The sequence below is a fragment of the Ascaphus truei genome, chromosome 1, assembly GCF_040206685.1.
Source record: "Ascaphus truei isolate aAscTru1 chromosome 1, aAscTru1.hap1, whole genome shotgun sequence".
Lineage (NCBI taxonomy): Eukaryota > Metazoa > Chordata > Amphibia > Anura > Ascaphidae > Ascaphus > Ascaphus truei.
In genome coordinates, this window is record NC_134483.1 from 343,683,033 (window position 1) to 343,699,100 (window position 16,068).

Genomic DNA, 16,068 nt, shown 5'->3' on the forward strand with positions numbered 1-16,068 from the left:
GTCGGCAGGGTCACGAATAGAAGGATTTTGGTTCCACTCGCTCAACCAGGGTGGTACATAGGGTGCACTAGGGGAATTAGGAATTAATAGCAACACGAGAAGAGAAGTGTTTCTCTCCACAGATGGAGAGAAACTGGAATACCCTGTTGTGTGCACTCTCTAAATACCTTAAAGCAGCAGTCCAAGCTGCCATTTAAATAAAAAAAAATTAAAAATTTACATGTTTATTATGGTTAGCGGGGGTGGGTGAAGGTGGTATTTGGCCCATGATAGGTGCTTAGGCCTTGTGTGTGTGTGGGGGGGGGGGGGGGGTGTTTGCGAGAGGTGTTAACCCTTTCATTACCTTAGCGGTTGATACTGCTAAGGTAATGAGGTTGATTTTATTTTAATTTTAATACTAGTGTGCGGGAGCAGGGGGTCTCCGGAGTAGAACTGCGTTGATTTCAGGTCCGGGGACCCCCTGCTTCCCAAGATACAGGCACCATTATGGGGTGCTGGCATCCCCATGCAATGATTAAATGTCCCGGTCACGTAACCGGGTCATTTAAATGCATAGAAGATACCGGCATCCCATATCGGGGCCTGTATCTTGGGAAGCAGGGGGTCCCCGGACCTGAAATCAACGCAGTTCTGCTCCGGAGACCCCCTGCTCCCGCACACTAGTATTAAAATTAAAATAAAAACACTGCGATCGCTTGCGAGAGCTGTGCAGGGAGAGGCGGCTCTCTCTGTGCAGCTCGCTATGCAGCTCTGTAGCCCGATTGTGCGGGGGAGATCTTTGAAAAAATTTCAGATCTTTTCTGCTACGCCCTACAGTTTGGGCATTTTCTCGCCGCACGGTTTGATATGGATTCTGATTCTTACCGTGATAACTCAACTGACAAACCGTTCGGCGAGAACATGCCAAACCTTGCGATGTAGCAGCAAACTCATCGAGGCGACTAGCATAGAGCCCTGTGTCTTGCCAAACTATGAGCCAGGCCTGTAGGTGGGTGGGAACTTGGAAGTTCTAAATTAATATTGCACCGCCTGACTAATGGGGTCTATTATTAATATGACCCCTAGTATCAAATAGTAAAGTAGCAGTCCGAAAATGGGGCAGTCACCCGACCTTTCCCGACACCTGTTTGACCGAGGCGCCAGTATCGGCGCTGCACATGCGCCTGCCAGGCTGGCGGCGCGTGCAGCTAAGATCACCGGTCTACGGTGAGCTGCAGCGGATAGACGGGGGAGCGTTGCGGGGGCGTGGCGGGGGGCACGGCCATGATGTCACCCGGCAGGTTTGCCCTCATTGGCTGAACCGCCGGGGGGCGTGGCCAGCGCTCCATCGCGAGTTGCGAGCACAGATTTCCTGTCTTCAGGGAAATCTGTTCGCACAATGTGGCGGGCAAGGTAGTTAGCGGGCCCGGCCCCATTGAGGGGTGTCTCTTGTCCATGGCGGGCGCTGCAGCAGGCAGCGGGGACCTAGCCTAAGGGTTCTTGTGAAGCACTCGGGGGCACTGTTGACTATCCCAATAACTTCCTGACCTCCTATGCAAATACTTTGTGAACCTCTCAGTGGCGTTGTAGAGCACTTAGGGACGCTGGTGGTGAAATCCCTACATTACTGGCAGTCTCTTCTGTATTGTTGCACCAGGTAAGGTATTATAACGAATGTGACAAGATACATAGTATACATGTTGCATACATTTGTGGTGGGTTTGGGGGTTCTGAGCTTGCTGGGATTGTGTGTTGTTAAAAGGTATTATAACGGGCTGCTGGTGGTCAGGAAGATAGGAGTATATAAAGCTAGGGTCGTCACATAAATAAAGTTTCGTTTATCTTATACGAGATTACTCATCACTGTTTATTTAGGGGATGCCATTTATATTTACTATCAGCAACACTCTTTAGTTGATTTCTCTGTGCTAGTCGCTCATTATTTACATTTTTGTATGACTCCCTCTCCGTTTTAAGGTATTTAGAGAGAGCACCCAACTGGGTAGTCCAGTTTCCCTCTGTCTGCGAAGAGAAACACTTCTCTTCTGGTGTTGCTATTAATCACCAATAGAAGGTTGCAAAGTTATCTCCCAACTACATCACAGATTTATATTGGCTGCTGGAGCAAGGCAAACCCTTGTTCCATATGTCCACCGGACATGTATTCTGCAGTAATGGTCAAAATATTGGTCATTTGAATTGTATTCCGAAATTATGTAAGGGTATTTCTCTGGGTGAGGAAGTCCCTTGAGGTTTGATTGGCAATCTTGGTTGGATTGTCTCCCTTGAGGACCACTCTGGTACCCTCATTTTTTCATAATTATGACTTCATTGTTTGGTGTGCACAACCAATTCTTGCTTTAATCAACTTAAACACTCAAGATTATCAGAAAAGCCGGCAATGGTTTTGCCAGCAGATATGTCTCTGGCAATGGTCATTTCAAAATGGGAAGTGTTAAACAGAGCTGTAAACAAACTGTGGTAGATCAGAGGGCTGAAATCTGACAAGAGGTGAGGCACCTAACGCTGAACTTCTCCACCATATGGTGATTATTTTAACACCTTAATATGTGGCATGATTGCCCATTTGTTTGTCATGCAACAAAAGTGTAGCAACACCTAAGTGTTGTACTTAAATACAAAAGTTCCTGGCGTCTGCAGACTTGTTAAGGCACCGCCTTTGTTCTTGAATGTTTCATATTCCTTAAATGTTTCAGCTGTCCTATTGAAAGCTAGCTTTACATATGTAGTTGGCAGATCATGCTATAATGCAGCACTGTTACTTGCATCAACCTGAAATCCAAGATTGCTCCATGCAATCCCTTTATTATTGAAAGAGGCTTCAGCCCACTGATGACAAAGTAGACCTTGCGGTTCTGTACGCTTTTAATGTATATTCTGTTACACTAAACCAATTATGATTGAAGAAATGAACAGCCACCCAGATAATGCGTTGCTTTCATAGAAAAGGGAAATCTGTTTCCAATAAGAAGACATCATGTTAGCATTCTTTATTTTCTGTGTGAGTGTCTTCATAGGTTTAATTTAAAGCATTCACACGCTGTGCCACATAGGGGCTGTGTGAAAAGGGCTGGCTTGTGTTGAAAGATACTTAATACAGCATATTTTTTCCCCCTTGTTGAATTAAATTGCAGTTGTGGGTTGGCACTGGCAGGCAAAGTGGATCAAGTCCCTTTATAATCTATAAATGGTTAGATCTGTGTTCAGTTTATTTACATGGACAAATTCAGGCATCCACATTTCCCATATTTCTGCAGCTCTATAATTGTTAATGTAGTGACTATGGTTTAGCAAGTGTAACATACCAAATTCTTTACATTTACAGAGCTACTTATTTAATTTATGTTCTACATTGCAGTATATTTTGCGCCTTTGTCACATTACATCAATTGTGACTTAAAACACTTACTGTAAATCCTTAAATCCTATTTGGTTTCTGACTCCCCCCCGGGGTTTCCACATGTATATCCCTTATTGAAGGGTCAAGATTGACTCTACCTGTCTTTTGAACTATCGACCTGTCTCCCTCCTGCCTTTTGCCTCTAAACTCCTGGAACGTCTTGTATTCTCTCGCTTGCTCCATTTTCTCAATACCTATTCTCTCCTAGACGCTCTACAATCTGGCTTTTGCACTGCTCACTCCACTGAAACAGCCCTCACTAAAATAACTAATAACCTCCATGCTGCCAAAGACAGAGGTCATTACACTATGCTCATATTACTCGACCTCTGCAGCATTTGATACCGTGGACCACCCTCTTCTCCTTTACATTCTCCATACTCCTGGTATTCGTAACAAAGCTCTATCCTGGATCTCATCCTACCTCTCCCATCGTACTTTCAGTGTCTCTTCTGCTAAAACCTCCTCCTCCTCTATTGATCTCTCTGTGGGGGTACCCCAGGGCTCTGTCCTGGGACCTCTCATGTTTTCTCTGTACACAACTTCTCTAGGTGACCTAATCACATCTCTTGGGTTCAAATATCACCTCTAGGCTGATGACGCACAAATGTACTTTTCAACCCCTGACCTTACACCTGCTGTACAGACCAAAGTTTCTGAAGGTCTCTCTGGGATATCATCCTGGATGGCCCTCTGCCGACTTACTGCACCGACACACTTTATTCGAGCAAATACCCAGTATGTACCTGGCAGATACCTGGAATGCGCCGCTCCTCACCTCTGACAAGCCCCGTTGTGTTTGCCTTCCCAGCCTGGGTTCATGCCTGGCTGACGGGCGGCTGATTTGTTAAATGATAATGATTAGGATTTAATAGGCTGCAATGCTTCATGTGTCTACCAGATGGCATAAATTCATGAATTGTAATGCAGTATATATATATATACTGTGCAGTATTGCAGCCAGCGGGAATAAAATGCTTCAATCCCTGCCTGAAAAATACCTCAATGCACTCGGGCAGAAAACAGTCACAAACCTCAATACACCCGGGTATACCCGAATTCGTGGGACTAGCCGAGCTCGAATAAAGTGTGTCGCCAGTGTAAACTTAACATGTCAAAAACAGACCTCCTCATACTTCCTTCCAAACCTGGCCCTACTACCTCCTTCCACATTACTGTTGGAAGTACTATCATTCACCCAGTATCATAAGCACACTGCCTAGGGGTCACACTCAACTCGTCTCTCACATTCTCCTCTCACATTCAAAATGTAGCTAAAACCTGTCGCCTTTTCCTCCGCAATATAACAAAGATACGCCCTTTCCTCTTTTGCTCGACTGCTAAAACTCTGACACAGACCCTCATTCTCTCTCGTCTCAATAACTGTAACCTTCGGCCTTCCTTCCTCTCACCTGTCTCCCCTACAATCTATCCTAAACACTGCTGCCAGAATTACTCTACTCTTTCTTAAATCTGTTTCAGCGTCTCCCTCCTGAAATCCCTCTCCTGGCTTCCTATCAAATCCTGTATCATACACTCAATTCTCCTCCTCACTTTTAAAGCTTTATACTCTTCTGCTCCTCCTTACATCTCAGCCCTAATTTCTCACTATACACCATCCCGACTCTTGCGTTCTGCTCAAGGATGTCTTCTCTCTACCCCTTTTGTATCTAAAGCCCTCTCCCGGCTTAAACCTTTCACACTGACTAACCCCCACCTCTGGAATGCCCTTCCCCTCAATATCCGAGTAGCACCCTCTCTATCCATCTTTAAGATCCATCTTAAACACACCTGCTTAACGAAGCATATGAGTAGCTCCATGGCTGATACTTTACACCTCATACATAAACCTTGGCCTCTGGCAGACGCACTTACCAGAATTCCCTCCTACTGTCTCTGTACGTTATTCCTATCAACCAATTAGATTGTAAGCTCTTCGGAGCAGGGACTCCTTTTCCTAAATGTTACTTTTATGTCTGAAGCACTTATTCCCATTATGCGTTATTTGTATTATTTGTAATTCCCCCGCCCCCGCCTCCCACAATAGGTCAGTTTCTCAAGATATCCCTGTGTCCGACAAGGTGGCTCAATCAGTGGCTCAGTAGAAGACAGCACTCTGTGCTGAAGCAGGGATATCCTGAAAACCTGGATATCCTGAAAAATGGATAGAACAGCTTGAGGTTACAGTACGAAGATAAATATTTATATGAATGTAAATGGGTTTATTACATGACTTTACTTGGCCAATGGTTCAGGAACCATCTTTAGTTTTAATTTGTAAAAAGTAACCCCAAGTTTCTTTAAAACTGCATTTTGCGTGTAAAGCAGCGTTTAATTCAAAATCCTGGTTTGTTTTGAAAATAATTCTGTTATGTAGTAACAGATAATACTTTCTGCATCCCCCCCACCCCCCCCCCCCCCTTACAAGCTTTTGAATTATTATTAATGTATTAAGCTTCCTTGCGTCTGAATTTTTTTTACTGCACAGGCTTGAGATGTTTCAGACCATCACCGCACACCCAGGGGTCCAAATAAGCATACAGTAAAAGCAATTGTACCACTTTGCTAATCATTATTAGAAAGATATTCCTGTTGGATACGGGGCCTGCAGAATTCCTGTTCCTCGCACCGCCCTGTAATGGAACACCCCTGAAGAAATAGGTTAGCCTCATTCTCAGATGAATGCATGTTTACCTCAGGGCCCATGCGATGTTATCACTCTGCAATAAAAAAAAAAAAAGAACCTGCCAAGTTTGACACCAACAGAGAGATGTTTGCAACCCCAAACCTACGCTGTGCTTTTTGTTCAGTGAGCCACACGACAGCCTCTTAGTTTGATCTGATCACTGGAAGCGGAAGCCTCGCTGCCTGTTTTACTATTAACCACAGCCATCGGGTTAACCAGCTTTTCGCCTCACCTTTATGCTGCTATCTGTGCTAGTCATCCAACCGTCAGCCTTTCTTTATCAGATTCAAAAACCCTGGAAAGGGCTGTTTTTTTTGGTATGCATATGACACTGGGTAGAGGTGTCTGTCTGACCATCTGCCCAGCAAGGAATGAACACTATATGCACTGGGCCTTCTGTGTTACATAGCAAAGCCTCTGTTGGTCCTTTTGCATCTGTTTCCTGTATGTGCCAACATTACAAATCGCCTGGAAAAAGTCATTAGGATGTAGGTCGCACTCTGTAGCTGCTCCCTGTGTCTTAAGATAGTGAAGAGCAGGGTTGCAGACCTGCCTGAGACATGCGAATGTGCTCACAAGTGATATTTGTATTTGCTGTACAAGATATGACATAGAAGCATATAAGCGGTGAGTAGGTGGATAGAATACGTGACATCCTGTAGGTCCTCATATCTGGAAATTGCTACCGTCTACATTTCATATAAAGTGTCAGGTTGTACAATGATTTCTCAAAACAAAAAACAACACAATAGAAAAAAAACAATGTAAAATGAAGTTACACTATTTAATTTTCCTGGCTGCATTTGTAACCGTTTTCACCTATTTTCAATGTAGTTGATATCAACAGAAAGTCATGTCATTGTATAATTATGATGAAAACAACCGGCACTGCTCTGCTGATTGTGTACTCAGAGCTGTGCAAGTTACAGCACCAGAGGCTCATACAACTTTTGTATTCCGGATTTCGTTATTATTAGCATTTAGTATTATTTTCAGTTTATATGTGCCAACATAATCAGAGGAGCATTGCCATGAGAAATGGTAAAGAGTGATGTAAAAGATCCTATAACGTATTAAACTAAAATATTAACAAGTTAAAAAAAAAGGTCAGAAGGCCCCAGCATCCACGTGCATACAGTTGGGATTTTAGTGGGACAGGGAGTTTAATTTGGGGCTTGACAGTAAATCAGGTTCCTTTGCTGATGAACCTCTTCTTCCTTTTTAGGGTCACTGCAAATAGACTTGAAGGCGTATGCCTAATTAAGCAACAGAGGGCACAAGTCATTATTTGTTGGGTGGTTATTATTTGTCTGTGTAGCATTATCTGTGTACGCAGAGCTTGGTGGAATCAGCATCCAGACATTACAACAGAATGATAGAACATGTATACAGCCCAGAGAGAGAGAACAAGTAAACACCAAATACCAAATCATCCATGGTATCTAATCTATGCGCTGACGTATTGGAAGCTCTCAGTGGAACGCTATGCCCTCGTATTTCATTCTGCCGTGGCAATGCTCACTGGAGGCATGCAGGGGGAGGGTGGGAGCTGAGAAGCTCAGATGAAAGCTTACAGGTAGCAGCAACAGCAACCATATAAACACCCACACACAAAAAAAACAAGAAACACTATCCTTTTTACTATCCTGTTTGCTGCTTGTGGTGCTGTGGTCATACTCACAGATGGATGTTTTGTTTGTTCGTGAAAGGCCAGTTCGTAATAAAGACACAAACATATTTGAACAATTACAACAGATACGGATCATTTGGCAAAACTAACTTCTCCAACTTCATACCCCGAGTACTAAGTAATTGATCTCTGGATTTCATTTGGCTTCCTGAAAACTATAGAGTTCTCTTGAGCCAGTGCAGCTCCTCAACTGTACTTTCACCCACTAGTATAAATTGCATTCGCTTAGTGCTTATGTTTTTATCCTTTAAAACAACCATAAAGCCAGTTCGGCACATTTCAGGCCTGCTTGTGTATGTGGCCTCAGAAAGACAGAGTGGAGCCAATAATAATTATTAGCTTTTTTACCCAGTAAAAGGTAGGTGAGCTGGGCTAGGCAGGATTGTGATTTGCCCAAGGTCACTTAGTGATGTAAGTGTTTGAGACTGGAAAAGAAAACCAACAGCTTGTTTGTGTGTTCAAAGTGAACCCCTTAACCACGTTCACACCAGCACAAAGTCACCGTGAGACTGTTCTGCACGTCTGCCCCTGTGAAGGAGCATCATCTCACGTTCACACTGAGTTGATACCCCACTCCTAACATCAGTGCTTTTGTACATTGCCTAGTACAAGTCACTTTCCCATCCCTTCTAGTATCTGGTTTATTTCAATAATTAACCCTATAATTGTGTCCCTTCGTCCAAGATCTCTGCCTTACTAACATCACATCATGGTCCTTTCAGAGTGTCAATCCATTCATAGAAATGTTAGTCATCTTCAGAGAAATAAACGTTGAGTTTTAGACCTGCAGTAACAACACTTGGACTCATTTTAAGTACCAGCCCTATTTTAATGTGAAATATTATTATTATTATTTATTATTATTATTACTTTACTTATCCTGATTGCAGTGTTAAGGAGAGAAAATGCTGGATAACGCTGTGGGGGTCATTATACCCTCCACTGGAGTTTTAAATTCCACTCTCATGCTGTTTCCTTTCTCACTTACTCGTGGTTCCCTAGTGAAAACGTCAGTGTGAGTAGGTGTGCGAGGAAGGAGTTATGGACCATTGCTTTGCAATGCGTTGCAGGCCCCCTCTGTCAGCGAAGCGGTTACAGGCTTTTGGGGCCTTCATGTAAAGAGTAATTACACCTACTTATGATGAATCAAACATTATGATGGTAGGGGCGGTGTAGGCTACATTAGTATTTTCACTTTTATGCTATAATTGACCTTTGAGATGCTGGGGAATACTAAGCGGCTCTGTGTCAGGGAGGCACATTCTCACTGTCATGATATTTGGATATTTGTAGCATGGTTTTTCCTGTTGCGGAAAATTGCTGCCGGTGACTTGTGCAGACTGGAGGAGCTGTCCCAGTAATGGTCTCTGTGACACTGGTTCTCATGTAGGACAAAACAAGCTAATTGCGATGATATCAGTAGTATGAGTTCAATTTTTAACCGAAATAATTAATAAATAAGCCGAAGCATTTCAAAGTGTGTTTGAAAGATATCTTGGAAATGTTTGCTGGCAGCGCTGGGGATCCCCTTCTTCCCAAGCGGCTTACCTCCGAAGGTGCCCCATGTACCGCCCCCCCCCCCCCTGCTGGCAAAACAAAATGGAGGTTTAAATCTACCGCGGCACGTGGGCCAATAGGAAGCTGCGACGTCATCCGCCATGTCTTCCTATTGGCCCGCCTGCCGCGAGAGATTTGAAAACCAGGGAGTACGAGCAGCACCTATGCAAGGTGTCTCAGGAAGCAGGGGTCCCTGGAGTTGAAATGAATGCAGTTTAGCTCCGGCGACTGCCTGGTTTCTACTGTATGCTGAAAAAAAGAGGGGTCGTTTCACTGGGGATGCGACTTTAAGGCTACGTTGTTGATTAGAAGAAGATGAGAGAGAGATAGAAAGATGCTTTACCACAGAGGTGGCCCACTCCAGTTCTCATGGGCCACCGACAGGTCAGATTTTAAGGATCTCAGCTTCAGCACAGACAGTGCAGTCTTTGACTGAACCACTGATAGAGTCACCTGTGCTGAAGCAGGGATAACCTTAAAACCTGACCTGTCGGTGGCCCTTGAGGAATGGAGTAGGCCTCTCCTGCTTTAGGAGACCTAAGTGTATCGCTATACAATGTTCCGGGTTCATTTTCATATATGAAGTTAAAAATAAATGTTAATCTAATCCCTGTACTGCTGCTTTTAGTAAAATTGTTATTTTAAGACTAATATTCTGTGTTTTTAGCAATAAACAGTAAATGTTGAAGTTGTTTGTATTGTGGTTAATGCCTCTTTAAATGTCGGTGCATATATTTTAGCTCTAACTAGGGCATGAAATTAGAGATTACTTGGGCTGTCGACGCAACAGCTAATTTAGGAGATTCAGAAAAATGAACATTGAACAAAAAATTATTCACTAGAAATTGTCTTCTACCAAGCAAAGAAGGAAACTGTGTGAACAGGTTTATTTCACCCCACATTTTGGCTTATTTCTTATGAGTTCATAAAAGCCCCGCACTCATATGTATGCAATACACCCTACCACCACAAGGAACCAATAGCAAATCCGGGGGGTTGATTTTGATCGGTTTTCATTTTTTAGAATCAATCTCCTGATTTCAATTAAAGCAGTAATACTACATCTCCCACCCCTCTCCCTCCCCTTTTTTCTTTTTCTTATCTCTATATGTAAATGTATAATTCTACATTCTTACGTAAGCTGGCAACCATTTGATACTCCTGTTATAAATCTGTGCAAATCTTGATTGTGTGCCTAACATAATGGCCGCTTCAGTCAGTGTAACTCGGCAGCTACAATGTATCCTTACATGACTAAGGTAACATTGTATATTGTTACAGTTTGCAGCTCAAACTGCTGGGAACATTGGCAACAAATTATCATAGACAGGAAAGTGTTGCAAATATCTTGCACTGCTTGGGAGGTGGACTAAAACCTGCTATAGAAATCAAAGGATGCTGTAAAACTGATTAAAACTGGCATTAAGAGTTGAATAATACAAGAAAACGGTCACTATTATCTAATACTACAAAACTGATTTATTAAAAAAAATGTTTTTAAAACAATAAGATTTCACATGTTTTGCTGCTTTAAAGTGTTAAAATAATTTGAAAGGTTGTAAAGGTGTGACTTTGTTTAGTGTCACTAAGGTTCTCCTTTTGTGTCACTATGTTGAACAGGACCATCCGTTCTGTCCTGTTCTCTTGCTTGGACTTCTGAAAGACGTCGCAAGGGTGAAGCAAACCATTGATTGACACCAATTCTGCTTCTCAGAGTCTCCACTGGACACACAGCTTTTTTTTTTGCTTTACGGTTGCGTTGATATATTTTCGATAAGCCCGTTCTGGTGTTAAGTTATTTTGAGCAATCTGTGTCTGTTTTGTCTTCCTCTCATTATTGCCCTAAGTGTTAATTCAGCTTCTGTGGCCAAGAAAAAGTTAACGAACCACAATCTCTCCTAGTGACAGCATTTTCAACCTTAAAGCCCAAGTGCCATTAACAGAATATGTTTGAAAAAGTCATTTTTTTTTCTTTTTTCTAAATTGTCTTTTTTTTTGCCTTATCATTTGAATCCCCTATTTCCCTGTAATATCCTCCATCAATGTTTAATTCCAGTGACATACTTATGTATTTTATGTGGGCCTCTTAAAAATGGCCACACTTTTTGAATTCTCTAAGACACTGCAGCTTTGGCTTCACTGCAGCATTCTTACTTAGGTCCGATCACTTAGACAGCACTTAATAAAAAAAAAATTAAATTAAAAGACAATGTGTGTGCATATTTTGCATTTGATATAGTTTAGGATTAGATTTAAAAATAAAATAGTGTACGACTGTAAAACAGCCGTCTGTGCTGCTCAATGTTTGTTGTTGTCAATTGCCATTTATGTACAAGACCTCTTGAGTGCTGCTGTTCCTTCCTTGGAAGATTTATATTGCTGCTGATTGCGCCATTGGGCGCTGGGCGTGCACCCGAGGTGCTTCCTGCTGCAGTGTCCTGAGAGTGCGCCGTTACTTTTCTATCTTGTTGTACCATCACAGACAGACAGACACGAAAATGGCACAGCTAGGATTACAAATCCTTCAAGGTACAGGTCTCCTCTGGGACAGAGATACAGAGTAGAGCTCAACTCACAAGTTCATAATGCAATTCTTCATTTATTGTGACAGCCAAGGACAGTGGAGGAGCAACGTTTCAGGTGATCATCAGGTGAAAGGTCCCTGCATATAGGACCTGAGACGTTGTTCCTCCTCTGTTCTTGGCTGTCATATTAAATATAGAACTCTACTTTGTACATCTGTCCCATGGGAGACCTGCACTTTGAAGAATGTGTTTGTCTGTGTTGTGTTGGCTGCACAAGCAGGATTCTCCTCACCTGAGGCTGTTTCCCCGCACTTTGGAACTGTACAGCTAGGATTACGTCATAGACGCTGCTTGGCACAGGTATATTTCAGCGCAAATTGCGACATGATAACAACTTTGCTCCTAAGTTGTGCCTTTGATACATAGAGCCCCATATGGCCGTGGGGGTTGGGCTCGATATAGCGACCGAATCGGGAGATGACGTTGTGACTTTCTATTGGTGACCCTGACTACAAATATATATCTGGAATTGAGGGGTCAAACTCGGGGGGACCACAGATCAGCTCAGAGGGACTCCAGATTTAGGTATAATAATAATAATAATAATAATAATTAAAAAGGACAAAAATTGGAGGCTGCTACTTTAAATAATGAAGGAACTATTAAAATTATTTTTAAAAAAGGTGATAGATGGTCAAGTGCTTTCAGGTTGAAAGGTCTTGATGACGTTGATGCTTGGTTATGTTTGATATACTGATTGTATTTTAATTTCATGAACTCTAAATTCTGGTCTAAAAACTCTATCCATACAGTACATAGTTAGCACCATATAGATAAAAACATAAATTCATACGTTTTTGCAAACCCAAGTAGAACTGGGCTTAAAAGTCTTTATTGTAAAAAAAAAAAAAAAAAACAGAGTGCCAAATAATACAGATAAGTTGGAAATCAAAAATCTCTCCTAATGTTTGCGTTCTAAGGTTGTAATTCAAAACATACCAAAGTGGCTGATCGCTGTGCGATCGGCTAAAAGCCCGTATTGATATCAGAGCCAGAGTATATTAAATTATCCCCTAAGTCAGGGGAGCGCAAACTTTTCCTGCTGCGCCCCCCTGTCTGGCCTGCTCAGGATTCGCACCCACCCCCCCTACCTGCAGCCGCGTCAGATGATGTTCTGGGGTCACGTGACGTCAGGTCACGTGACCCACGGCGTTATTTGACCCCTGTGACATCACATCACATGAATCCCGGTAAGTTTTCCTGTTGCAGAGGCCTCACGCTATCCCCCGGCATATAATTGAAATGCTTGGGGGACGAGCGTCGGAGCTCTGCAACCGTCCGCGCCCCCCCCCCCCAGAAAAATCTCCCGCTCCCCAGTTTGCGCATCCCTGCCCTACAGTAAGTCATGTGTCCTCTATAAAGTGTATTAGATATTGAAACGACAAGCAACTTATGCTCTTTCTTAAACACCTACAATTGTCCTCTCATTATTGACTGTATTGAAAAACATGCATCTGTCAAAGGCATGTCTGTAGAAAGAGTAACATATGAGCACCAGCATTCCTCTAAACTCCTTTTCAGGGCTGTTAGTATTAGAGAATAACTCATTTATTTGCCACATTTTAATCCGCCTTGGATCGAGCAGTCCTTTTGGTTTGCGGATTTTCGTGGATCAGTCTCAAAAAGGCAAATCTGCCTTTGGCGAATCATTTTTTTCTATCACTGACAATCCTAGCAGAAGATTTCACATCTTTCAATTTAGGTTTGTCTCCAGTTGTATATGTATCGCCTCAAACCACCCGCCAAATAAATTAGGCAGAGATGCCTGTGCTGAAAAATGAGCACACCTGAAGTACCCTGGGAAATATGCAAAGTATATTTAAATGAGTCCCATCCCACACATCCTAAAAGGATATCCATACCAACTATATAGAATTGATAAGACTAAGGCACCGTACTTTTTTTGGCGGATTTGGACCCGCCTCAGATTAGCTGATTCCTGTGTGTGTGTGTGTGTGTGTGTGTGTGTGTGTGTGTGTGTGTGTGTGTGTGTGTGTGTGTGTGTGTGTGTGTGTGTGTGTGTGTGTGTGTGTGTGTGTGTGTGTGTGTGTGTAAATGTGTCATTTACAGTTTACTCTGTCAGTGTGCGTCTCAGTGTCTATTAGTGTGCTGTGTGTGCCTCAGTGTCTGTCAGTGTGCTGTGTGTGATTAAGTGTCTGTCATTGTGCTGTGTGTGATTCAGTGTCTGTCAGGGTGCTGTGTGTGATTCAGTGTCTGTCAGTGTGCTGTGTGTGCCTCAGTGTCTGTCAGTGTGCTGTGTGTGATTCAGTGTCTGTCAGTGTGCTGTGTGTGATTCAGTGTCTGTCCGTGTGCTGTGTGCCTCAGTGTCTGTCAGTGTGCTGTGTGCCTCAGTGTCTGTCAGTGTGATGTGTGCCTTAGTGTCTGTCAGTGTGCTGTGTGTGCCTCAATGGCCCATTCCTCATAAGTTGCCTTAGACTTATCAACCCAATAACACTTTGTTTGCTGTGGGAAGCCAGCTGAATCACTTCCTGCAGTTTGTAGAGTTGTATTTCTTTTACAATAAAGTATTTAAATTCAGTATGTGTCTGGCAGATGGCACAGTGATTTTTTTTGTCCCTGTTCTGTTATACCATAGCCACATTCATGCATACCCTTCATGTAGCACCAAAATGAGTGCATATACCTTTTGTAGGTCCCTCCCACAGGTTTCCTTTAAAAATCAGACCACTTCCACTTCCTGGTTGAGAGTTTAATGTTCCTTGTGGCGCACACTTGGGATACCTGAGAGATATGTTAATAGCTGGATTAGCTACGTGTGAGCAGTGTAGCTACCAGCGCTAGAAAAGCAGTAGTTGTAGGTTCTAGTCCTGTTGTATCTGATACCAGTACACCATTCTAGGCTTATCAACTCTATGTAGTTGGCATGGAAATGCTTTTAGGAAGTGCGGGATGGGACTTATGTAAATATACTTTGCATAGCTATTGGCATATCTCCCAGCCAGTTACCTCAGGTGTGCTATTTCAGCACAGGCATGTCTCCCTTATTTATTTGAGGGGATATAAACACTAAACTGGAAGTTTGCCCATCTCTTGTTAGTACTCTTATGATTTGTGGTCCACTGGGTGGAGTTTCATGAAGTATGATGGAGCATATATGTTAACCAGATTTAGCGAGACAACACAGAAAAAGAGCAAAGAGATGTAAGTTGTATCTACCAGGAATTTGGTGGTGTACAGTGCAATTAGGGTGAAGTGCTTGTGCTAGTGCACTTCCTGGAAGTAGACAATACTTTGCTCCATGTACATGATAAATATGGCGAAGGCGATCTTTAAACATGATTGTTTATGTAGCACCTATTCCCCCACCCTAAGTGCGAGATCATATAGCTACCGGTGTATTCTGGTGCATTCCTGTTTGGTAGACGAGAAGGCCTGAGATCTCCATGATGGTGTAGGGAGACATCAGTACAGGCTATCAATGGTTCTTCAGTCAGCGCAGCGCCTCCAGCCCAGGAGGATCCTGGTGCAGCCAGGGTGAACCTCATAAGCGACTTTTCTTAGTGTTCACACTCCAGACATCACACCAGAGAGGGTATAACTGGAGTTTATTAGGTTCAGAACATCAGTACAGATTCCATTCCTAGAAGGCAGTACCCCGGGCTTGAGGCCATGAGCACCCCTCCTCAGCATACCTTACCCCCAAACAGGGCTAGGCCTCAGCCCACTCCAGTCTAGGAGCGACTTACTGCTGCGTCCTCATAGCAGGGAGGGCAGCACAGAAGTCACTCCCAGAAACACTTACTTTAAACCAGGGGTCTCCAAACTACGGCCCGGGGGCCACATCAGGCCCCCCACCAGATTTTATCTGGCCCGCAACAACTTGAAATATATATATTTTTGCTCATTAAATATAATTTCCCAGTGTAAGCACGGCATCCTTTCTCTGTAAGGCTGAGTCCATGGTGACTCAGCCCGTGCGGAGGCGCGCTAAGGCTGAGGGAAAGCGGGTGCTTTCCCTGGCCTTGGTTAGCGCGCCGTCCGGGGGCGTGTTAGGGGGCGGGCCAGTGACGTCACGGAGCTGGTTCGCCCTCATTGGGCGAACCGCTCACGTGACCAGCCCTGCGCTCCCATGAGCGCAAAAATGTAACATTTTCATAAGACTTACGCTTCCGCACGCTTGCGGAAGCGA

General features: G+C 43.4%; 1 protein-coding gene and 1 long non-coding RNA gene across 3 annotated transcripts in view; one reads left to right on the top strand and one right to left on the bottom strand.

Moving 5' to 3' along the window:
• The window catches only part of LOC142499277 (uncharacterized), a 43,805-nt gene that overhangs the window by 26,355 nt on the left and 1,382 nt on the right, over positions 1–16,068 (bottom strand). The gene's annotated exons all lie outside the window — the stretch shown is intronic.
• LEF1 (lymphoid enhancer binding factor 1) overlaps positions 1–16,068 on the top strand; it is a 130,167-nt gene that overhangs the window by 13,750 nt on the left and 100,349 nt on the right. The gene's annotated exons all lie outside the window — the stretch shown is intronic.